This window comes from Camelus ferus, chromosome 1, assembly GCF_009834535.1.
Source record: "Camelus ferus isolate YT-003-E chromosome 1, BCGSAC_Cfer_1.0, whole genome shotgun sequence".
Classification (NCBI taxonomy): domain Eukaryota; kingdom Metazoa; phylum Chordata; class Mammalia; order Artiodactyla; family Camelidae; genus Camelus; species Camelus ferus.
Genome location: NC_045696.1, coordinates 42,319,716 through 42,344,448, shown reverse-complemented (window position 1 = coordinate 42,344,448; position 24,733 = coordinate 42,319,716). Strand labels below are relative to the sequence as shown.

The window sequence follows — 24,733 nt, the reverse complement described above, 5'->3', positions numbered from 1 at the left end:
CATTTGTAATTGATTTATAGAATTTAATTAAATAAAGTTGGTTTATTTCCCACTAGCATTAAACAAAATTCTGGGCAACAAAATATATTTAATGTCTAATAAACCAACATGGTTGCTTTATTTCCTGGTTTCTGCATCAGTCACAAACTTTAGAATATACAATATTGTTTTAACAGACAACAGTAAACTCACTCACAGTATACTTTCCTATTTTTCCCATACTTCTCTCACAGATAATACATAATATTATGGAAAAAGAAATTATTTTGCACTTTCAAGGATGTGCTAAGTCATGGTGGTGGTATCCTCTGTACATAATATTATGATCTATAAGCCTATCTAATGAAAGTTGTTTTCGATTTAGGCTAAATTTCAACCAAAAAGCAGTAAACTAAGATGGAATTATATAAAGAAACTGATTGCATCACCGCTATTTATTGTAATTCATTGAACCACAAAAAACATTCATTGCTAATTTCTGTTTTTGTCCAAATTTCCCAATTATGTGTCACATGAAATAATTACATAGGTTCTATTTTTTCTGAGAATTTCTAATTGACAAGAGATCAAACACCTTTGTGTCGCCTGAGTCTTATGCGTAATATTCAGTTGCTTTAAGAGAAACTCAACCAAAAGTCAAAGCAAAATTAAATAAATAAGAAAATCATAAAACAAAAAGGCCAGTATTAATCATGTGCTTTCTCAATCATCTGAGTTCTCTTTAGCTCGGATGTTTATAAAAACAGCTCTGTGGAATATATTTAGTCTTCTATCTGAAAGATGCCCAGGACTTTTATTTCTCTAAACCCTACTATATCACTGAATGCATCATTGGTGAATAAATGTGGACAGTGCCGGGCTGTGTAGCACAAGAAGGTGAATTAAATAAAACAAATTTCTGACCTTGCATTAACTTGAGACCTGATGTAGCCAATGTATAAATCAAATCAAACAGAAGATGGGAAAGCACTCTGAAAATTACACATCATGCAAACCTGAAGAAGTGTTGTTCTCGTAAGAGTCACATCGCCAACACCACCGTAGAGGAGAGCTCCGTCACACACACACACGCACCATCTGACCAAGCTGATGTGGTGCATTAGATGAGGAAATTCATAGCAGACGTTAAAACTTAGGGCAGCTGTGAAAGTAAGACTCAGCTTTGATATTTCCCACCAACTTTTGGTTTGAGGGTTCACTGTGTGTGAGGCAGCTTATCCTTTTTTTTTTTTCAATCATATTCTCTGATTTCCTTTCTCTCTTAATTCCCAGAATAACTGGAGCAGCAACCAAACAGAAAACAGAAGTCTGGATTGCCAGCAGCCCCTTTCTAAATACTGCTGTGCCGTGCAGTGAGCAGTGATGTGTGTCCAGTCGACATGTGCAGTAAATTGTGTGAAATATCCGTCCCCCAGGTGCCGTGCTGGGAAGCCCTCGCTGCATATCTGAAGGATCTCTTTGCTCAGGAAGGTTTAAGCAAAGTTCAAAGCAAAATTTGCTCCCCAGTGAATAATCTTAAATCAAAATCAGGATGCCACAGTCTTGATTCATGAGCCTATAAAACCCTATGAATCCTGACACACATAGACACATTATTGGATTCCCAGCAATTCTTCTTTTGCTCTTTCCTCTAACAACAACAGCTTCCCCTGGGGCATCATCACACCCCAGCAGCTTGCGTAGGAAAAGTGGGATTGTGGGAGAAATTTTAAAAGCCCTTCTTAGAGGGTACATTTCTTTAAAGTACCCAAGTGTTCTCTTGGATGCTTACTGGGGAATAAGTCACTAACATCAGCCTCTAGTCCAGAGCCAAAGATTCACTTTCTTGCTGCTCTGTTTTCGAGATGCCCTGCAACACCAAGTACCCTAGAGGAACTGAAAATAACCCTTCACGGCAAATGGCTACTAGAGACAAGGCACAATGTCGCCCCAGTCCAACCCTGTATCAGTCAGCTCAGGCCACATTAGCAATATACCACAGACTGGGCACTTAAACAATAGAAATGTATTTCTCACGGTTCTGGAGTCTGGAAGTCCATGATCAAGGTGCCAGCATGGTTGGTTTCTTGTGAGATTCCTCCACTTGCAGACAACAGCTTCTCAATGTCCTCAGATGGCCTTTTCTGTCTGTGAGCGCATGGAGAGAGAGAGAGAGTCTGTGTCTCTTTCTGCTCTTTTAAGGATCAAAGTGTGTACAATTATCGAGGACCCAAGTCAGTTGTGAAAGTGCAGATTTTAAAACCCAAGACAGTGGTAAGATGCTACAGAAGAAAGGGCGCCACGGATGAGTTTAAACAAAGGGTGTGGTGTGGTTACACGTCGTTTAGAACGATCGTTCAGGTAACAGCGAGGGAAATGGACTGGGGTCCTGAGACTGAAAGCAAAGAAGAAAGTTGGCAATCTATTATTAACCTGGATGATGAAGACAGAAAACTTGAACTATATCATAGGAGTATGATCAAAGGTAAGGACACAGACTGGAGAGACGTCCAAGAAACAAAGTCAAGAAAATTTGGGAAAATTAATGATTTCTATCACAAAGGACTTCTGGAGAAGCATTACTTTAATTGTCTTTAACTTTTCTCACTTCACTCAATTAACATTTCCACAGCCCCTTGATTTATATCTATGTTAGCACACATTGCAAAATACCTTTAGTTCAATCTAGCTTGCCTTCTAACATATTCTGATCACCTTTCCCAAGTGTACTTTAATTTTACAAATTTAAACATGTTAGACTTTGTCAATAGATACTGAGAGCAAAGACCTGTTACTAAGTCTCCAACAGCCTTGGCTACTAGTATCCTCCTTAATACACAGGAATTAGATCTCAGAGCTGACCTGTGAACTCTGGCATGTCTTACTCTCAACGTCCAAACTGGTTGAGCGCTCCTTTGTTCTCCTTTCGTGCCCATGATACACCGTTGTGCTGGGCACCCAGCGCTATGCCTTGGAATCATCCTCTCCTCTTCCCCAAATTCTTTACCCAGACGGCTTTCACAATCATCATTTCCTTTCTACTTCCAGGCCTAACCCTCCGCAGTACCAGAACTGTTCCCTTCCGTCCTGCGTGCCGCAGCCATGCCCCTTCCAGAGTCCTGACTCCATCCAGGCACTCAGATTAAGGCCCCCCGACTCCCTCAGGCAGAGCCAGCACCCTCTCTTAGAGGCTGCATCACGATCATCTGTACGTATCTCCATCCAACTAGACTATGAGATGGTTAAGTGCGAGAGCCTATCCTGTTCAAGCAAACCCACACCTCAGGCTTCGGACCCTGTATATACTTTGTTGAATTAATTAAAAGAGTTCTTGTGAGAAGGCAGTTTACATTAGTGATTGTGTTAAACAGTGTTGCATGAGTATGTACTGTTTCTCCCATTCATGTGGAAAGCACTTAACTGCCAAGCCAGAGTGTTAAAATTTCTTTGTATCTCAGAGAGTCTCAGGCAATGCCTTAAACCTAGTAGGCACCTAGGAGATACTTGGGTTTGATGTAGGTGGTATCTCTCTCCTCACCGTGGTACAAACTGGAACCAAACTGTAGCCAAAACACACTTCTCTACTTCCCCTTTATTAAGTAAGTTTCATTCAAGAGATCATTAAAGACAACCATTTCTCTGATCCTCCTCCAAAATCTGTTAAGCCAACATGAAGAATTAGCTGGTCCCTGAACCCTATTTGGCTTCCAACTCTGCTTTGTTTGGAAGCAAAGAGTGATAAAGGGAACACAGCCATTGCAGGAGGTTAGAACTAGACTTGAGCACTGAGTTCTGTAGCCAGAGCCAAACACTACTCTTCTGTCTTCCTTGAAATGCTCTCCTGCCCAGGGTCCTAAAAAGCTTATGGTACTAACTAGCTGCCAACTGCCACGTCTCCCGATCACTGCAGAGCCAAGCAGTTAAGCTATGGGAGTAAAATAATCCCTGTCCTCACCCCACTTTCACTCCATTTCACTAAACTGAGGATGTTTCATTTGTACAGGTTTCTTACTGAGAGAGGCGCAAACCACAAGGAACAACATTCAAGCAGCTCTCACATTTTCCAGGTTGTCTTTGCATTGCAAAAAGCCATATTTAACACAGTACTGTTGAAAAGACCAGACTAAGTTCAAGTGCAGCAAATGAGAACAAATGGATGGTTCAACATAGGATCCAAATGGCTTTGCTCCTAACAACAATAATGTTTATTAAGGGTGCCTGCTCTGTGGCTGCCACTATACTAAGGGATTTATATCCCTTCTATCCTTCTGTGCACATTCTGCCATTTAATCCTCACAACAATCCTATGTGGTCACAATTATTCCTACTCATGGACGGGAAAAAATGAAGCTGAGAGAGGCCTGGCTGTGCCTGTGGATACACAACTAGTGAGCCGGAGGAGCTCGGGTAAACCCAGTTCAGTCTGGCTCCAAACCCTGCCACCTTCACCACTGCTCCTGCCTAAGTTAAACTGAAAACATCAGACGAAAGGAATAGCCGCTGATGTGGCCGGAAGGACTCAAAGGCACAGGATAAACAGGATGCATCTTCCTGGAGCAATTTTGCTTAATGACAAAGTAATAAAATACATTTCAATATATTAAAACAAACATGAATGCATATCAGCATAATGCAAACTTCACACACATTTTTAAAATAAAATAGAAGGCACCAAAAAAAGTCTTTTTTGAAACGCAGTCCCACCTGAGGCTGTCTCAGCCTCTACCTGCATCCACTCCTTCCCTCCTCCTCCCACTCCCAGGGTATTTATTTGGCCCTACATTCCATTAAAAGGCTCAAGTGTGACCTGGCCAATGGCCCACATCAGCAGATACATCCTAGGGGCACATGGACAGGACATGGCAGTGGTAGTTTTATTTAGGTGGGCACTTCCTGTGCATAGAACTATAGCCTCCAGGCAGAGGCAGAGGACTGGGCACCAAGGCTTCCATCACCAGGTGGGGTTCAACACAGGACTGACTAGAATCCTAGGCAAGGTAAAACCAGAGAGAAAACAGAGTGAGGGAATCCAAAAGCTGGAAGGGGACCCTTCAGGTTCCAGATTCAGAATCTTCTGGACAGTAAAGAAGAGAGAGAGAAAAGAGGAGAGAGTGAGAGAGAGATGGAGAGAGAAAGGAGGGGGGAGATTAAATACAGAGGGAGTGGAGGAGAATGAAGAGGAGAGAGGGAGAAAAAGGAAGAAAGGAGGGAAGTTGGAATGTCAGTTAGTGCTGAAGTGTCTTACCAATTATGGGTGACCATCTGAATTTAGTCTTGGTCAATATTCCAATATCATTGTCATTTGTTGCCTAAACCAGCATCTAAATACTTTTCCTATTTGATGCATTCTTTACTATACGAATCACGGTAAAAGGCAGAAACTAATACCACCTGAGGAGCCGGAAATGCCAGCCCCTCGAATATATGCCCGCAACTCTGTTAACCCAATGCACCTGCACGGAGGCAGCTGCTCCCCCTCCGCTGCTGGCAGGACTTCCTTGGGACGTGGGGCTGGCAGAGTGGACTGAAAGTGAAGCCCAACAGTAGATCCAGCTGTAAAAAGCTAAAAGATGCCCAAACCAGGCAAAGGCAGGGACTGCTATTTGATGATGATGAAGGAGTACAACCTTTGCATAAAATCAAAAGGTCTTACCAACAGCCTTATACCTCAAGCCAGTGTTTTCCACTAGTGTTCAAAGGTACAAAATTCATCCATTTTACCTGTGGGTCTTAATGACACATCAGCTTCCCCCTTAGCTTCATGGGATCAACTTGATAAACAACCCCGAAGTGTATTTTTTTCTGTGCTCCTCTACCTCCATCTAGTGGATGGAGAGTTAACTGCAGCTTTGGCTTCCCTGAAATCTGCAATTAGTGCAGACTTTTTCCTTGGTCTGTAACTGCAAATCTGTTCAGGCTTTTGCAGCTGAAAAACACTCCTACTTCCCATGGGGCAGAATATCTATCTAGCTATGGAAAGCCAGTACCTCGAGGTATCCATTCTGCCCAGGGCTAGAACAACACATTCTGAATTTGTTGATCTAGCAATAACTGAAAAAGTTGGTATTTACAGTTATCACCTATTGAAAACTCTACCTTTAAATATTTTAATCTTGCTGAGAATTTCTGCTTCACTGAAGTACACACAAAAATAAAGCACAGAGATGTAGCAACAGAGAATCAAAAAAAAATGTTGAGCTGAGGAATTCTTAATGAGTTAAGATGGAAAATTAAAGCAGAGCAAAGGAAACACAGGAGATAGAGTGCAAAGAACTTAGTTTCGAGCCAGGGTCACCAGTGCAGAGTTATGAGCTGCTGTGTCTCCTTCGCTCCTTTCTCTCAAGGTCATTCCACCTGCCCATCCAGCTCTGTCCTCCTTCTCCAGACTTATTATGGCTTTTTTTCCCATCAGCAAAAAGTTAACCTTTTCCACTGACAAAAATCAATGAAACAAAGAATCACAGACTGTTTCAGGAAAAATATTTCTACAGATGATCTAGTTTCACTTCTCTCTTTCTATGTGTAGGTTTTAGGTACTTTCAGTAACTTGGCTACAGCCCTAAAGCCAGCTAGTTACAGAGCCGGTGGAAGGTAACTGCAACGCAACTCTGCAACGCCGCAAGAAGAAAGGGCTGTGCTGTCACGGGGCAAAGGCCACCGTGTGGGGCAGCGTCCACAGGACTTCCAGGTGAGAAATCATGTTTTGACTCGGGGGAATCTTTGTCAGGAACAACAGATGTCAGTCTTTCTTTACTTTTTTCCCTGCATGTCTGTTCCTGCCCTGGAGAAATGTCTTCAGGAAGCTGGCGGGTCACAAAATGTCTGGAAACCTATGTGCAATGTCTTCCAAAATGGTAGGTATTACCTCTGGGAAAACTACAGACTGCCCATCTGAAGGCATGAAACTTAATCACTGCGAGCCATATGTTGCCCAAGAAGACTACTTCTGAAGGCCTTGTTTAGCTTGGTGACAGTCAGGTCACAGCCCATAGTCTCTGGCATCACCAAGGGAGATTTCCAGTGTAAGGCTTCCAGAGTGACTATCAATGAATCATTTCCAATCAAGGAAACTGAGTTCTACTACACCCATCCTCTCTAAGTCCATGTTGAAGAGGAATGATAAAAAGAAGAGGAAAGCAAAACATATAGGGACAATACACAGCACAATTTTAGTGTCTTTCCTAGGCAGACCAAGCCCATGGCAGAGTAGAAACTATAAAACAGGGTAGATTGGAATATAACTGATCATTCCATTCAGCACACACTCCATGTGCCATCTGGCAGACTTGTGTAATTGATTGCCACAGGACATAATTATTTTAAAAGACAATTAATATGATTATCAGTAATGAAGTTTTTATCTGTGCAAACTAGGAGATGGGCAATGAGGTGAAGAAAGTAACCAAGCTTCCAAAATCAGAATGCAAGATGCACCATTCGGGAAGCTAGAGAGAGGAGCCCACTACCTGGAAACACTGCAATTCAGAGATTTGTGGTGTCCCCCTCATCCACTAGATGGTAGTCCCGTTTCCAGAAATAGCTCTTAGATTACACAGAATTTGAACCTCCTCTCTTATGTACATAATCTGTTGTTCAGGGTTTTATCAATTGATTAAACGAAGGGACAAAAAGGGAATATTGCTGAGCATCTATTTGATTGAGCACCAGGCAGCTTGCTGGATACATGTTGTCTATCCTCTATTTTAAACCTCACAACCAATTCTATAAGGGAGGTTAAGGTAATTAGACCATGATCACGCAGCTGATAAGAGATTGTGGCAAGCGGAATAATGGCCCCAAGGATGTCCATGTCCCTGATCCCTCGCCTGTGAATGTTACCTTATGTGGCCAAAGAAACTTTGCGGCTATGATTAAATTAAGGGTCTTGAGATGGCAAGATTATCCAGTTGTCTTCTAAATGTAATCATGTTTATCTTTATAAGAGGGAAATTTGACTACAGAAGAAAAGGTGATATGACCATGGAAGCAGAGACTAGGGTGATGCAGGCAGGATCCAAGGAATGCTGGCAACCCCAAGACATAGAGGAGGCAAGAAGAGGATTCTCCCCTGGAGTTTCCAGAAGGAAGCAACCCTGCCTACCCCTTGTGGCCCCTTGAGACTCATTTTGGAGTTTTAACCTCCAGAAGTGTAGGAGAATAAATTTGTGTTGTGTTAAGCCACTAGGTTTGTGGTTATATGTTACAGCAGCAATAGAAATTAGTACAGAGATGAGCCAGAATTCTTACCCAATCTGCTCACACTTGAAGCCAGCATTCTTTTCACTACTTTACACTGCCTGCAATTTGATTAAAGATTTTGGAATTAAGTAAACAAAGATCGATGTCTTATTCCAATTTGAATATTCCCAAGATCTAGAACTGAGTATTGAATCAGATGAATGCATGTTGGTCTTCTAAAATCATTAGAATTATACCACTTGTTAATTATTGTCATAATGGTTCTAAACCATTCAAAGAAAAAAAATCAAAGAAACTCACCATTTAAGAACGGCTAACCCGAAGTCAGTAATTTTGACTAAGTTATTCCACATACTTTGAACTAAAATATTCAGATATTGAGCTGAAAGTGCCTCGATGCTGTTGACTCACAGAATTCAGAAAGCCATTAGGTTTACATATCTCACCTTATCCTTATCTACACTTAAACATATATGCATATTGGTTGTTCTTTGATGACACTGTCATATTAGCACAAAAATCTAGTCTGTACCATCAGTTAGATCTTCAACCTTGATCAAATCACCCAACATTTCTGGACCTCAGTGTCCTCACCTGCAGAATGGGGCAGTGGGTGGGAAGCTTGCCAAGCAGATCATCTCTAGGTTTTCTCCCAGTTTTAAGCTAAAGTGATGGCAGGATTCCCACAGCAAAGCTTCTAAGTAGATTTCAAGTGTGCTCATTATTACAAGGTGCCACTAGAGGTCAGATTAAGCTTAGTAATGCTGTCTAATCTGGTGTGTACAATGAGCAAATGCAAAAGCTTACCTGGTACATTAATGCCTTGCCAGCAGGCCTTCACCAGACCCTTCTGAGCTAATAAATGTTGGCCCCAGTGTTATAGAGTAAAATAGGAAAATCCCTGAAACCAAAATTACATTCATTAATCTGTAATTTGCAATTGCCTGGTACCAGAGTCCTCGTCTTTCTTTGTTTGCCTGAATGTTGTTAGTTGAATGTGTCACCTGAAGCTCTATGCTCCTGCATTTGCTCCTGTTACTGTGCTAATCAATCAGCTACATGGAAGCGGGACTGCAAGACTAAAAATGTTACCTGCATCCTCATTATGCATCTAGGGTAACTGTACTAAGAATATGTAACTATGTATATGGAATTTGATCCATTGTATGTATTTGAAGTGAAATGTAAAGGAATGAATGAAAAAGAAAACAATGAATAAAAGGAAAAACACATCGTCCTTGGATACTTGCCTTGTATCCAAGCTACCAATCAACTCTAGGCACAATGGCAAAGTCCATAAAATTAGATTTTTCCCCCCATCACTTCGTCACTCCCACTGTCTCTCTTCTCAACATTTTTAGTCAAACTATGCTCTCTGGAGAGATCCAAAGAACTCAAATGCAGTAAGATATAAGAATCTGACAATGCAATTTTGCTCCTCTGGGCACATTTGCATTTTGTCAGAGACCAAGGCCTATTAATGGGTGGAATTCATAAGTAGAATTGCCATTATCCAGAAAGGTATTCATCTAGGGGACAGGATAATTGACAGCATCTTCAAAAATCTTCTCAAGAGCTGACACCATAAGCCAACGACAAAGGCTGGCCTTGCCTCCAATTAAGGCACACAGCCTGAGTGCCTAAGGCAGTCTCTCTCTCTCTCTTTTTTAACAGCATTTATTGATTATGCATCATTGCATGTGAGGTTCTGTGTGAACCTAAGGCAGGTTCCTGCCCTTGAGAAACACACTCAGCTGAGTTCCTGATTCTGAGAGCTCTGAGTTTGTTTCGCTAATTCATAGGATTGCTGCTTGAGGACCTAATGACTTCTCTCTGCATGATGCAGCAGGAGCCTCAGGACCACCTCCGCAGTAAGGCCTACAGAATGGGGATGGTCTCCCGTATAACAGTAAATGACAGGGAAGGGGAGGGGGCTCCGAGAGTCATGCTGAAGGGATGGGTGCACAGGGCACTGACCTGACCACCCGACCGGAGGCTTCAGATTATTCATAATTTCCGGATAGCTCTGTGGCATGAGGACAAGGCAAAATGTTCAAGTGGCTGTAACTTAGTAACACCAGAGTCAAGCAAATCTTAAAGCTTCGGGGACCTCTAAACTCTTAGGGTTCTGATGCACTAACACTCAGAATCACAGCCTGTCTCCAGTTTCCTCTACATGAAATCACCATCATGGGTACATCTGCCTTAAAGCTGCCACGACGTACAAAAAGCACACAACAAAAATTCTCTTTGACGTTTACTGTCTCGGTAAACAGAAATACCACCTCATATTTGCCTAGCACCTGGTAGTTTACAGAGTCACTCAGAAAATCCCTTCCCCTATCCTGTAAAGGTAAAACATCCTCACCTCACAGATTTTTGGAATTGGTAGAAGACGGTCTGCTCCACCCTCCCCTCCACACTTACCCTTCTCACTGCGCTGGATGAGGAACTGTGAGCACTTCCTGACCCCCACCCCATGCTCCCACCATCCAACACCACCTTTCATAAGCACCACTTTGCAGATGATGAAATCGAGACTCACACAGTTCAAAATTTCTCGGCAGCAGAAATTGTGCAAGTGGAGGAGCAGGGTCTGAAACTGGTTGGATTTTTCAACCCTCATTCCATGAAGCCTCTCAGCAGCACCCAACACTGTTGATGCCTGTTGCTTTCTCGAACCCTCTCTCTCCAGGTTTTCACCACACTGCACCCTCGATTTTTCTGCTACCTCTGACCCCTTCTCATTCTCCTTAAGGAGTCAGAATTGGTCAGTCTTAGGTCTGAGCTCTCTTATCTACTCTATAGTCTCACCTTGTTTTGCCTCTTACTCTCATAGTTTCAGAAGTTTGTTTTGCTGTTGTTGTTGTTGTCTGGGGGGGGTGTAATTAGGTTTATTTATTCATTTATTTTTAGAGGAGGTACTGGGGATTGAACCCTTATGCATGCTGAGCTACACCCTCCCCTTTTACTCTCATAGTTTTAAATATTACCTATGCTACATCTATTCCCAAGTTTATGTCTCTAAGCCATGACCCCTTTTTGAGTTCCCAGATTTATTCATTCAAATGTCGATTTCTCATCTCCATCTTGATATTTCCAGGTCTTTATTTTCTCACCCTAACCACCTCTAAATTCTTCTTCATCTCTCACCCAGAAAATTGAGTTTTACCTCCAAACTCTTCCTCTCTCTTTCTTCCACATTCAACCAAACGAAGTACTGTGGGGTCTACTCCCCAAATGCATCCTCAAAGCACTGCTTTTATCTTCAAATATAAAAATAAAATTATAAAACAATAGGAGAAAGTTGAACACTAAATATTTGAGAATATTTTCAATGTACCATGAATTTTTATGTGTTTAGTATAGCAATCATTTCTAGAAGTACATACTGAAATATATATAAATGATATGTTGTCTGAGAATGGATTTAAAATATAACCATGCAGTGATAACTCCTAAAACTAGGTGATAGCACATCAGGCTCATTATCCTCTTTTATTTTGTGTGCATTTGCAAAATTCCGTAATAAAGTTATGGGAAAATGTTATGGTTTGCCTCAAATAACATAAGGCAATAAGACAATGTCAGACTTTATACTTTTATTCCAAGTAAGTTGTCAGCTTTATTAAGAGGGAAAAGCAATGGCAATTTAACCTAACAAGAATTTGCCCCAAATAATTCAAATTATCAAGACGCTTCTGTGAAATACACACTCACGTCCACCATCTTTAAAGATTAACCTTGCCTTAAGTCGATATTGTGCCTTAAAATATCAGTGATAGTCTGAGAGCCATCATAATTACCAAGACACACACTGATCATGCAGAACATGAAGACAAATGCCCACAGTTTTTTAGTGGTGGTTCAAAAACACCATGAAATAATTAACCCAGGCCTTTACAATATTTCACTAAACATGTAATACATATTAAATTTCCTACCTAAGCACAAAAGAAAAGCCATATACTATCAGTAAACATTGTCCTTCCTGCAGTAAGAACAGCTGATAAAATATGTGAGAAATAATACGGCTACAAATTGAAATACATTCTTTTGTCAGAAAATACTATTGGAAAATATGAAACTATTGCATATTTGAAGTAATAACTATTATTTGGTATGGGAGGTCTGTGACACAATTAGATGAAAGTATATCTGTTTTTCACATATATACTTATGGTATATTCTAGATTTTTTCCAATAATGACATATATGAAATACTAATTTTCTTGTGAAGAACTAAAGGAAAAGTGTACTCAAAGACTTATTCAACTTAGTAAATTACTTCTTTCATGTGCATATGAACATAGTTTTAGCTAACTATTGAAGGAATAGAAGCTTTGAATGTAATAAAAAATAATAACAATTTAAGTTATTAGAATATGTTATGGATAGAGCAATGACATGAGATGTATGCACTGCCATTAAAAGACGATTACAGCAAAGAAGATGAAACAGAAGTCTGCAAAGCAGTACCGAATGTCAGCAACACAACTGATTTTACAAAAACAAGATTTCAACAATACTTTGTAATAAAATGGAGAGCAGTTATGACAGTCTCCTGCAGTTCTTGAAATTCCCTGGTTATCCATAGCAAAGCGCTTAAAAGGTATCAACCCTACTGACGAGACACCCATTTTTCTTTTACAAAGACGAGAGATCCAAACATGTGACCTTTTCTTTAATGACATGTGGCTATCTATAGAAAGCACCCTTGCAGATAATTTTTTAAATGAATAAGTAAACAAACTTGTCTCTTCAAGTTAGAAGTGATGCTTCAATGCTAAGTAAGGCAGTGGTTGATGTTCAAAAGAAATTACAGGAAAAAGATTCTGAAAGTGACTATTAAGAAATATTTTCATTACTATGCATTTGCGTTGCTACAAATGATATGTATTACCCATAGCACACTTTATATTTTACATTTGCACACTTTAAAACATGAGAACAGAATTATTTAACCCAGATAAAAAGCCTCTAAATGAAATATTTCAGTAGATACTGCATCCATTTTGATGAATTTTAAAACACTAACTGATTGCCATAAGAGAAGATGAATATTACAAACTGAATTTCAATAAAACTTCGGCATAACTGATGTGTGAGATTAAAAGCTGAGCATCACATAAAGCAGTAACAGCAAATGACATACTTCATCTGGGTATATATGTATTAGTGTGAGGTATCCTTTCCACTTAGAACATTATGCCATTAAAACCAAGTACTGACATGAACTATACTTGAAACTAGAACTTTGATTCTCAATATCAAGTTGTTTAATTATTTTAAAATAAAGATATTCAACAACACAAAGAAATATTATTGAAAATATACTTAGTTCTATCATTTAAAAATTATTTAAAATATGATTTATTTCATCTTATCCTTTACTTCTACTCTTGTATGTGTTTTATAATGTGTATTTGTATGATTGTACATTCACATGAAGTAAGTATACATTTGGGGGATAGTTCACTAATTTGTTTTGTCTGATGAAGTGCCCCCAGGAATTCAAGTGGAAGTTTAAAGTAGCCTCATGTTCTACCTTAAACGGCTCTTTGGGACCTCCTTCCCTCTGCTTATCAAAGTAAAATTAAGTTACAGTGAAGTTAAAGGACAGCCTTAGAGCCACAAGGAAGAACAGGGGATGTCATGAAGTTCAGTTCATAGAATACGTTTAAGGTATCTGTTGCCAGGTAGCCAGAACTGGGCCTTGGTGAGCGCAGACTGAAATGGAATGAGGAAACTGCACCTGAAGGTAGAATAAAGAATTGTTAGCAGCTAAATCCTCTCCACTATACTAACAACAGAAGCAATGCATAGTCTCGAACTTCCCTCATGTACATGGGCAAGAATCAGAAAACTGACTTATTAACAAGATTATTATTTTGGAGACTATTTTATGATTAGATCACCTTGGCAAATCTCCTGGATGACAAGTCTCTTATGCAATCTTCTGGTACTGGAATTTTCCCCGAACCTTGACAAAGGGGTTTGTTAAGCAAATAAATAATATAAAGAAGAGCCTTCTCAAAAGAGAAGAATTTAGGAGTGCTCTATTAAGTCAACTGGTAGTGTCAATTAAGAATCATTCCTATCCAGTTACTAGGATACAAGATTCTCCTGCACAGTGGCTTTCTAACTTTTAGATGAGGACTCACAGTAGGAAATGCATTCCTCAACCTATCCAAAGAAACACATGAATATGCAATTGAAAAGGATTTCACAAAACAATTTTTGCCCTTACTATGCAGAACAAAATGGAGCGTATTTATTTTATTCCATTTTTAAAATTCTAGTCACACCTTCCTGAACTGATTCCCCTTTCCACCAATGAGTCCGCCCCTGCAGTTTGTACACACTGCTCTAGCCCCGACAGCCTAGCTCAGCAAGCCCTGATCACAGCATCATTCTACACATCTGAAGTTAACACAATTGCATTTCTTCTTCTTTAATATTATTACTATTCCATACTTTAAAAAGTTCCAGACAGGCTGTCCCTTCAGATTGGAGTGAGTCTGCAAAATTTCACTGACCTTAAAAGTTCTTCTGATGGAGAACCCAGAGCTAGGGGGTTGGAGCTTGGAGGACAGAAGGTATATACACAGGTGAGTGAGGGAGCTGCACACCAGCTCCAGGAAGGTAATATAAATTGGCTGAGCTTCCAGGTTCTGAGTTGGTATTACAACAGCATGACTGTATAATAAAGGGCAGCTCATAACAGACACATAGAGCACTTGCCAAATAGGCACTGCTGTAAGCACTTCACATGTATCGCCATTTATTCTTCTAAAACTCAGTGAGGTAAGGACTATTGACAACCCCTTTTTATAGATGAAGAAAACAGAGGGTGGTTGGCCTATTAACTCTTCCATGGGCACCAATGAGTAAGAAGTCTAACTGGGATTTGAACTGGGGCTCTCAGTTCCAGGAATCATGGTCTTAACCACTTACACTGTCTATCTCTAGATCTTTTCCAAAATCCTCCATTTTTAAAAAATAATAAATAATTTTTTTACTTACATGCAGGTTAAATAAAACTTGTCCATGGGTTACATGTTGCCCCTGAGCTGGCTATTGCAAGCTCTGCCTTAGAGAACAGTGCCCCTATGGAGGGGCACTAACCTGGGAGTCAAAGGATGGGGCTCATGCCTGCCTCTGTCTTGCTGTGAACTTTGGGAAAATCTTGTTACCCGTCTGGGTTTCAGCATCCCTACCTTAAAAATGAAAGTCTTGAAGCAGATGATCTCTAAGGACCTGTCACTTACAACATCCTATGAGTCTAAGGCACTCAAGAGAAAAGGAGGCCCTAAATCAAGAGAGAACACTGGAAATAAAGAGACTACATCTACCCAATGAGTGCAATGGAACCAGAAACATGTGAGCAGAGATAGAACAGGGGGAAGAGCAGTGAAGAAACAGAAGACCTACAATGAGAAAAGGTTCATAGATGCTGAGATTGGATTAGTGAGTTCTTCTAGGATCCTATTAAAGAAAGCAAAATGTTGCAGGTAAGATTATAGTTGGAGAATATTTACATGACTTTTTTTTCCTTTAAACTAAGGATGGGGGAAAAAGACGACAAAGCTGAACAGACGGTAAAGACATGGCTTGAGTGTGGAGCAGGAAATGTCTAATGTAATCTTTGCCAGTTAACTGAGAAATTGGCACGGCTGGGGAATTGGAGATGGAGGTTGCAGGGAGTGAAACAAGAATGTACAAAGAGATCCTGGACAATCTCAGAAGAGTGGTATGCCTTACTGGCTCAGAATCAGGATCTGCAGACACTGCGCACGGCCAAAATGACTCCTGTCACTGGGCCATCTGTTATAAACCACTCCATTTTTCCCCAGAAACTCTTTTGGCAAGATGGATGTGAAACTGCTGTGCTGAAAATCAGCCATGGAATGCCCAGAACTGAATTCATCCTGAAAATTAATTGCTTTTTGAAATCATCTTTCTGGAAAGGTTTTAAAGAGAGCCTCCTGGAAACTGGGAATTATGAAAATAAATAAAGAAACCTCATTTAATACAGAGTCATTAACGGGGGCATTGTCACTAACTACTCAGACCCCAGCAGGATAAGGAAGAATTTCTCCTTGCCCAGCAACAGCCTAGCCATTGAGAAGCAGTTACCACCTTGGATTCCTCAAAACAGCTCCTCCCAACTTTCTCTCTTCCTCCATAAAAGCAACCCCCTCTTCTCTGTTGTTTGGACTTGCTTTTGGTTCACCATGGTTTGCTTGTCCTCAATTGCAATTCTCTGTTATTTCCAAATAAATTCATTTTGCTGATAAATAACTCTATTTTTTTTTAAGATCAACAGAGTTAAGCAGATGGTCCCTGGGCATCCCTCACTGCCCAGGGAAGCCTACCCTACTTCCTTCTGGGAATGGAGCAACATTGAAAGACATCTTTAAAACCCTGACTGGATATGAATTTCCTGTGAAACTGTGTGCCCTTAATTTGTACATAAATTAAGTCAGTTTTCTTTTTAATTGTGGCTCTTGTTTAAAACACTTACGAGGATGCTAAATTAAAATGCAGGTTCATAGGCCCCACCCTCGGGGAATGGGAGTTTTCACTCTTACCAAGCTTCCAGGCATAATGCAGGAAGAAGTTTCTGACTAAGTCCTCTGCCAGACTGTATTCTAAGGGGCTAACCTGAGATCCGCAGGCACGAGGAACTGCTCCAGGAACCATTAAAGGCCAGAGACTCCAAGTTCTGTCACTTACAACTTCACCACTTATACCACTGATCTACCTCACATATTTGAGAAGTGAAAATTTCCTAAGAGGACATTCTTTTGCATCCAAGATGTCTGAAGACCTTCCTTTTCTCCAAGTTATTGTTCCACGGTTGAGCGCCGACCTTCACGGTTTTCTTTTTGTCATCATCATTGAGTAATTGCCAAGTTGCAGGAACATTTCTTTTAACTGGAGACATAAAAGTCTACCCCCGTGGAACTTATGTACTACTTGGACAAACAATAAACAGATAAATAAATTAGACAGAATGTTAAAAGATGATGCGTTCCATAGGGAAAACAAAGGAAAAAAACAGGGTAAAGAAGTGACCGGAACACTAAGAGCACTGCAATTTTAAACAGGATGGCCCAGTTGTCCTCACTGTGAAGGTAAGATTAGAGCAAGGACCGCAAGAAGGTGAGGAACTTATTTGGAAGGAAATTCCAGGCAGAAGGAAAGGCCAGTGTAAAGTAAATGCACCTGTAGTAGAAATGTATTTAGTTTTCAGGGAGAATCACCTAGGAGGCCAAGGTGGCTAGAGCAGAGTCTAAGGTCAGGAATGTAATGAAGTGGGGCAGACCAAGGTGACCGACGATCTCTAGGCCATGGTGAAGACTTTGACTTTACTCTGGATGAAATGAAATTGCTGTAGGGTCTTGAGTAAAGTGATGTGATTGACTTGGTTTACGTTATTATCACTAGATCTATTACAACTTATTAGGTTGCTGGATTAGATACAAAGTGGTTAATGTCCAACAGGGTCTTAAACCATAATCTTTGGGTTCCACTGGGCAGACATTATTCACCTTTCTACAGAACAAAATCTACCACTGAGGGCTGAGGTTATTTTCTCTGGAATGTGTATTTTTCATGTTTTTATTTTAAAAATCAAACTAGCAGATGCATTTTGAGTTTCACAAAACTCTGGCAAACAGGAGTGGTAGAGCATTTTTATACCTGTTTTATAGTTGATAAAGTATAGAAAAGTAAAGTGACACACTCAAGATTTAAATATATACATTTACAGTAAATGTGTGTGTGTATATATATATATATAAAATATTTATCTAGTAGATGGCATTGTTAAGTCTTTATTTTATTTATTAACCATAGAATTTACTCAGAAAACCTGGAAATGAGCCTTTAAAGGAACTAAATATTTATGTTGGTCAGAGCAGAAAGGTGAAAAAATAAACCCTGTATTTTGGGGGGTCCAGTCATGAGAAGAGAACCCACACAAGGCAGCCCTTTTTATTCAAGGAACTGGTTATGAAAGTATTGGAAGAGCTGAAAAGCTCAACAAGGTACAATAGAGAAACTCAGAGAGTAGCAAGAGTATGGCCCTATCACTGGTTCGGCTGGGGAGCCCAGAGGAGGAGGTACCAGAGCTCAGGAGCTGGGCTGCGTGGCAGGAACTGGAACAGGCGGTTACTGGGACCACAGAGGATGGTCATCCAGAAGGAGCCAGAGCCAAAGGGAAGCTGTAGCCACTGCTGGAGCCCGACGGGGAGAGGATGCAGAGGTACCATGGCCTCTCCTTTCCTGTCTTGCTTTAACGTCCCACAATGCTTTCTGTTGGCTGAACCTCGATGGCAGCCAGTGAACAATCACAAGGGAGCTTTTGAGGAGCTCCGCTCCCTGTATTAGAGAGCACGGCGGAGAGGAGTAGGACATGGACCTGAAAACATACGGGCACAAGAATTCAAAAAGCAGATGCCTTAAAGATTTGGCTATGATGTCCCATGAGTTCCAAAAGGACCAAAGGAAGTTCAGGAGTTGGGGAGGAACTGGGCATGGTACAATACTGGGAATTTGCCAAATTGTGTGAGAATTTAAGTGTGGTAGATGAATGGGGACCTGGGAGTCTGGTACTTTATAGCAACCGACACAAACAGGAATTAAGAGAAAAATGAAATTGGTCCTGCTGGACTCCAGACAGATGGTATTAGTGAGAGATGGGTCCTGGGGTTTATTATTTTTGGCATCAATGTTAGAAAAGGCCTGGGCATATACATAAGCCAAAGGGAAAGAGAGGCTATGGAAAGTGACAGAGATGGATAATGCAAAATGAAAAAAGGAAAGAAAGGAAGGAGAAAAAAGGAGGGGAGAGGGAAGGGGAGGGCAGGGAAGAGAAAGAAAGAAACAAAGAGAGAAAGACAAATACACTATGTTATCACTCTCATGTGGAATCTTAAAAAATAGAACAAACTGGTGAATATAACAAAACAGAAACAGACTCACAGATATAAAGAACAAATTGGTGGCTACCAGTGGGGAGAGGGAAGAGGGGAGGGGCAAGACAGGGGTAGTGGACTAAGAAGTATGAACCACTATGTATAAAATAAATAAGCTACAAGAATATATTGCACGGCACATGGAATATAGCCAATATTTTATAATAATCATAAATGGAGTATAACCTATAAAAATTTTGAGTCACTATTGTGTACACCTAAAACTAATGTAATCTTGTAAATCAACTATACTTCAATTTTTAAAAAGAAAGAAAGAATTAAAATTTTTTGTGACTATGTAAGGTGACAGATGTTAGCCAGACTTATTGTGGTGATCATTTTGCAATAATATACAAATATCAAATCAGTATGTTATACACCTAAAACTGACATATTATATGTCAATTATATCTCAGTAAAGAAATAAGAGAAATAAATAGAAAAAAAAAGGATAGCTAATAAACTATGGCAGATAAGTGTCTCAGTCTACAAATTCTGATGTATAAGAGACACTTCATTTTTTCTAAACTCCACTCTCTTTCTTGGTTTACCATTCCAGTGGGGTAGTAGAAATGCAGAGAAAATTTCCCTGAGTTTTGTTTTCATATAAATTCTGGAATCTCACCTAGTGCTAAGGTATGGATGTGCAAGTGTACATGGTTGATGTGTACATGTGAGGCTGGAGTGTGGTGTGTGTGTGTCTGCCACTGGGGTGGGGAAATTGAAGGAGCACTTGCATTTGAACCTCAAAGGCATCTCTCCACACTGGCGTCTGCTGACCCATCCATTATCACATCTCGTCCTTGGTGGCTGGTACATCTGGTTACCTGAAAAAACATCCTTTGTATCTATCTGCATCGTCCCTTCAGAAACTCCTTCTGCACCATCCTTGGATACAAAGGCATCACCTATTACTACCCTCACCACAAATCAGTGTGAAAAACTCTCTGAGGCTACCCACATCCCATCTGGCTAGAGTAATACCACGGAACCATTCTCTCTAATGTATCACCACCTGCCCAGCGCTCCAAAGGGAAGTGAGTTATAGGCCCTTTCTGCTCTCAGATCACACAAGCTTTTCGGAGCTGTCACCATAGCCCCCGGCTTGACTCAGAGCAGGACACAGGACCTTCCTCAGAAACCCCCAGTCTTTCCTGCCTTTCCTCATCCATTTCTATTCTGACAGCCCAAGGAGTCCTTAGTGGTGAGGGAAGGGAACAGTGACAAGTCATATTCCTCACTACTCGAGCCACCTCTGTCTAGGTCTCTCTCTCCCTCTAATCACCAGGAAGAAAACAAAAATCTCGAAGCCTTCTCCTCCTTCTCCTGAGACAGTGAATATGGGCTAGTAATTTTTCTGCAGGCAAGGAAGAGACAAAGAGGAGAAAGAAAGTACCTGAGGGTAAAAAAAACACTGGTTAATATTTCAAAATATCATACCCCACAGAATCAAGTTCTGAGAGAAGGCGGCGGGCTGAGCTCAGAATTACAGAGGAGAGGAGAAAGCTTGGGAGTAAAGGAACATTTGGAGATGGAGATTACAATTCAGCTAAATGGCTGTATCTTCTTAAATGTTTCCCTTTCATGGGATGGATCTTCTCCATCAGGACAAGGATGAAAGCACTTTCTGGGAGTAAAATGAGACAAAGTTGGAGAAAACTTAACGAAAAAGAAATCACCTGTGCGAGCTCTGTGCAACATAATCACGTGAATTTCTCACAACAAATGGGCAAGGTTGAAATCATAATTCTCTTTCACAAATGAGGAAACTCAGGTAAAGAAAGGTTTGGAATTTGTCCCAAGTCACACAGACCAGTGCAGGTGCTGTGAAGGCTTGAGGTGAGTGAAAAGATTTAGTCCCCCAAGCTCACGGCTTGCTTCTTCTCTCACAACAGAGCTTAAAAATAAAGCTTGTCTTCAAGTATGCAAAACGCTTTAATTAGTAATAAAATATTTTTGTGTCTTTGACAATAGCTGTTATCTGGCTTGAGAAAATGAAAGCAGGACATGACTCAGCATGGAAAACTAGGACGTGTCTTGTGGGAACATGTTTTCTATAGTAACCTAGAAGACTTCCAATTTTGCTGGGGCTTCTAAGGGCTAATTAGTCACGCTTCCTTAGAAACACCTATGCCTCCATCACATAACTCCTAAATACAGTACCCTTGTCCCAGCCCCTCGAGCGACTGGCCTGCGCACATACTGCTGCCGGGATTTGTGTCCCGGGGTCAAGCCAGATGGGTAGAGGTGGAGTATGTTACAAAACAGCCAGCAGCAGGAAGCGCCAGGGCTGCGTCATTGCTCAGTCTCTGGAGAGCACCGAAAATCAAGCACAGGAAACAAGAATTCAGTCTTGGAGTTTAATGCGGATCGGAAACCAGGCACAAGGTCTGAAAGTCAGAAGCTGGTAGAAGTAGCACAGAATTGAAAATAACGTTCAGGGAGAAGCTTGGACTTCCATTCTTTATAAACAATCAACCATCGGTATTACCAAAGAAATCGGCAAGCTTTAGAGACCATCACCGATGTAAAAATTTCTTAAGTCTCTCTTTTCATTTGCTAAATAAATAGGGGTCATACGAGGCGTATCATTTTATAATCTGATTTTTCCCTTAATATATCATGAATATGCCCCTTTATTTCTCAGCCAACAGCAGTTTGGTTTTTACCACCAATGCTCCATTGCCTGCCCTGGCCCAGGAAGCCAGTGATGTAATAACTGCTAGACCTAATGGCCACTTCCAGTTCTGGATCACTTGCCTTGTCCTCCTCGGCCGCTCCTTCCATAAAGAACATGCCTGCTCTGACCGCCTCCACATTCCTCTATCCTCGTTCTCCCTTCACCTCTGGCTGCTCCCTCTGATCCCTTTCACAATTATTTTCTTCTGATAATCTCTGAATATGAAAGACAGACATTCTGGAAACATGGCTCTCTCATCTTAAACACTCTTCTTAGACACTCTCTTTTACTGACCATCTCCACAATTTGACCCACAAAATCAAAATCTCAGCTTTGCCCCTCTCCTTAACTCTAGACTCTTAGCTATAATTCAACACAGATTGTCCACTGACTTGTTAAACTCAATGTGCCCAAAGCAGAACTTTTTCTTCTTCTTTCTCAAATATGAAGGTATCTCCCTTTAAGCTTGGAGACAGGAAACCCTCACAGCGTCACCTTGCCTCTTCGCCTTGGTAGTGTTAATTAACACAGGGCTAACATTGACTGAACTCAAATACTATGTCAACAGCTTTATAGACATGATTTTATTTAATCCTCACAAAGCACTTTACATCAAGGAAAGGGAAGCTTAGGAGAGTAAAGACACTTGCTCAAGGACACCCAGGAAGTAAGTGCAGAGCTAAGAGTCTTACCAGTTTGTCTCCAGAGCCCATAGCTTGTACTCCAGCTCCACATTTTTATGAAAAGACTCAAATAAGCCTGGGCTTTTGCAGAAGGAATTTTCACTTAGAAACCATGTGAAAGGAAAACAAAATTCAAAATGTAAGAATGGATTGAGGTACAAAGCATATATTGTTTTTTCAAATGTTAATAGTGTCTACCTGCATCGACCTAGCCAGCTTAGCTTGGCACCCTGCCCTGGTCCTTCTCCTCACCACAGTCCTCTCTTTTGGCTGTTAGACCGAATCAAACAGACTCTTTGCCCAAGGAAAGACCTGGGCAAAGAGTTCAACTTCTTCAAAATGCTGCTCATTAGAATTAGCCTGCTAGTGACGGTGTATATAAGGGCTCCTCTTATGTTCTGATTTGGTCCTCTGAGCCCAGCCCCATCCCCTGCAGTAAGGAGAATGCTTCCCTACCCTACCACTGAGCCTCAGACTCCTCTGAAACTGCCTCCTCCTTCTCCCCCTAACTGACTCACACCTTGGAATTTCTAATGCTTCTACAACTCATTCTTGTGTGTGCTATTTGGTACTGAATGATGTATTTGACTAAGTGATTTCTGATGGTGGTGAGACCCCTTAGTAAAGACCAATCTGTTGTGGCCTTCTAGTGGCTTTGTTGCCCAGACACTATTATCCTTCAGCCAACCTGGCTTTGTCAGCTCCCACCAGCCACCAACTGACTTCTGCTCCCATCCCCAAGGCCTAGAAGGAGACTTCTTAATTATTTCACCATTTATTTAATTGAAGTATAATCACTTACAATGTATCAATTTCTGATGTGCAGCACAATGTCCCAGTCATGCATATACATACATATATTCATTTTCATATTCTTTTTAATTAAAGGCTATTACAAGATATTGAGTAGAGTTCCCTGTGCTATACAGAAGAAATTTGGGGTTTTTTAATCTATATATATAGAGAGAGGCTAACATCTGCAAATCTCAAATTCCCAGATTTATCCCTTCCCACTCCCTTTCCCCTGGTAATCATAAGGTTATTTACTATGTCTGCAAGTCTGTTTCTGTTTTGTAGATGAGTTCAATTAGTGTCCTCTTTTTTCTTTTTTTTTAGAGTCCACATATGAGTGATATCATATGATATTCTTCTTTCTCTTTCTGGCTTACTTCACATAGAATGATGATCTCCAGGTCCATCCATGTTGCTGCAAATGGCATTATTTGATTCTTTTTTATGGCTGAGTAGTATTCCATTGTATAAATATACCACTTCTTCTTTATCCAGTCATCTGTTGATGTACATTTAGAATGTTTCCATTTCTTGGCTATTGTATATACTGCTGCCATGAACACTGGGGTGCAAGTATCTTTTTCGAATTAGAGTTCCCTCTGAATATATGCCCAGGAGTGGCGTTGCTGGATCATACGGTAAGTCTATTTTTAGTTTTTTAAGGAATCTCCATACTATTTTCCATAATGGCTGCACCAAATTACATTCCCAACAGTGTAGGAGGGTTCCCTTTTCTCTACACCCTCTCCCGCATTTATCGTTCGTGGACTTTTGAGAGATGGCCATTCTGACTGGTGTAAAGTGATAACTTACTGTAGTTTTGATTTGCATTTCTCTGATAATTAGTGATATTGAGCATTTTTTTATGTGCCTATTGGCCATTTGTATGTCTTTACTGGAGAATTGCTTGTTTAGGTCTTCTGCCCATTTTTGGATTTGTTTGTTTGTTTTTTATTATTAAGTTGTATAGGCTGTTTATATATGCTCGAAATTAAGCCTTTGTCCATCACATCATTTGCAAATATTTTCTCCCATTTCATTGCTTGTTGTTTTGTTTTGCTTATGGTTTCCTTTGCTCGACAAAAGCTTATTAGTTTAATTAGGTCTTATTTGTTAATTTTTGCTTTTATTTCTATTGCCTAGGAGAACATTGCTAAGATTTATGTCAGACAATGTTTTGCCCATGTTTTCTTCTAGGAGATTTATAATATCTTGTCTAATGTTTAAGCCTTCAAGCCATTTTGAGTTTATTTTTGTGTATGGTGTGAGGGAGTGTTCTAACTTCATGGATTTACATGCTGCTATCCAGTTTTCCCAACACCACTTACTGAAGAGACTGTCTTTTCTCCATTGTATATTCTTGCCTGCCTTTGTCAAAGATTAATTGACCATAGGTCTGTGGGTTTATTTCTGGG

General features: G+C 40.5%; 1 protein-coding gene across 5 annotated transcripts in view; it reads right to left on the bottom strand.

Annotated features, from left to right (window-relative positions):
* The window catches only part of ZPLD1 (zona pellucida like domain containing 1), a 314,927-nt gene that overhangs the window by 198,761 nt on the left and 91,433 nt on the right, over positions 1-24,733 (bottom strand). For 4 of the 5 annotated variants that reach the window (XM_032478045.1, XM_032478056.1, XM_006188536.2 and 1 more), the window contains exon 3: positions 2,017-2,127. The gene's annotated coding sequence lies outside the window, so the exon portion shown is untranslated. Of the gene's footprint in view, positions 1-2,016; positions 2,128-21,366; positions 21,384-24,733 lie in introns of those variants that run through there. The other variant, XM_032478069.1, reaches the window with a different exon arrangement.